The 1,189-nt window shown below is 38.7% G+C and overlaps 1 pseudogene; it reads left to right on the top strand.

Moving 5' to 3' along the window:
- Positions 1-348: 348 nt before the first annotated feature.
- Positions 349-903, top strand: LOC149168153 (DNA topoisomerase 2 pseudogene; annotated as a pseudogene).
- The last annotated feature ends 286 nt before the right edge of the window (positions 904-1,189 follow it).

The raw sequence follows: 1,189 nt of genomic DNA, 5'->3' as shown, positions 1-1,189 counted from the left end.
ACTAATACATAGTTATAAAAATTAATTAGAATCTGGGTTCACTATTCTGAGGTCAAGTTAGAAGAGTTGTAGTTCTATTGTTTTTCGAATTATTATGCCACACAAACCGTAAAACTATTTAATGCTCATCTTTCTCATATTTTCCCAAAACAACACACTTTCCCTCAAGACCTCGATCAATAATTATTTTTTCAAACCCATTAAAATACAAACAATCCACAACATGGATTTGACAGAGGTGTGGGTTGTTTGGATTGTGTATTTTGTGTAGAGCCTGGAAAACCCAAAGAAACCCTTTTCCCCTATCCCCATTGGACACAATATTTGTGTCAAGCCATTCTCTGTGTCATGGCGAGTGATAAAAAGCAGCCATTACATCCAAGAAATACCGCCAACATCCAACAAGCCAACATAAATGACATGGGTAAAACTAGCGAAGAAACATACCAGAAGAAGACTCAGCTGGAGCACATCCTGCTTCGTCCCGACACCTATGTTAGCTCCATCGAGAAGCATACCCAATCCCTCTAGGTTTATGAAGGCAATGAGATGGTTCACTGGAGAATCTCATATGTGATAGGTCTTTACAAGATTTTCGATGAGATACTCGTCAATGTGGATGATAACAAGCAATTAGACCCCTCCATGGATTCTGTGAAGGTGACCAACAACATGGAGGATAATTGCATCAACGTTTACAACAATGGAGATGGTGTTCCCATGGAGATTCACCAGGAGGAGGGCGTGTATGTGCCAGAGATGATCTTTGGGCATCTGTTAACAAGTAGTAACTATGATGACTCTGAGAAGAAGACCACCAGTGGAAGCAATGGGTATGGTGCCAATCTGGCTAATATCTTTTCTACCAAGTTTATTATTGAGACCACCAATGGGAAGAGGTAGAAAAGGTATAACCAGGTATGGCTCAGTGATTATTGTCTCTTCTTTTTCTTAGTTTTGTATGGGGAGTCCCTCTAGGGCTTTTAGGGCTTTTAGAGTAAGGACATCTGAGTATATTTCTAATAACATGGTTGTTTTTCAGAAGTGGCCTAAGTTATATTCCCTTTTTTTTGACTCGGATAACTTTTATATTCCATGTGTTCATTTCTTATTATGATTACAGAGCATATCCTTCTTTTTATGGTTTTTCTTCCTGTTATCAAAGTCCTTACCCGTTACTCAACTTTTT

Source organism: Pinus tabuliformis, chromosome 4_2 (genome assembly GCF_031772625.1).
Source record: "Pinus tabuliformis cultivar Carrire ecotype Pingquan chromosome 4_2, CPIR1, whole genome shotgun sequence".
Classification (NCBI taxonomy): Eukaryota; Viridiplantae; Streptophyta; class Pinopsida; order Pinales; family Pinaceae; genus Pinus; species Pinus tabuliformis.
The sequence above is the reverse complement of the archived record's forward strand: the minus strand, read 5'-3'. Positions and strand labels throughout refer to the sequence as shown.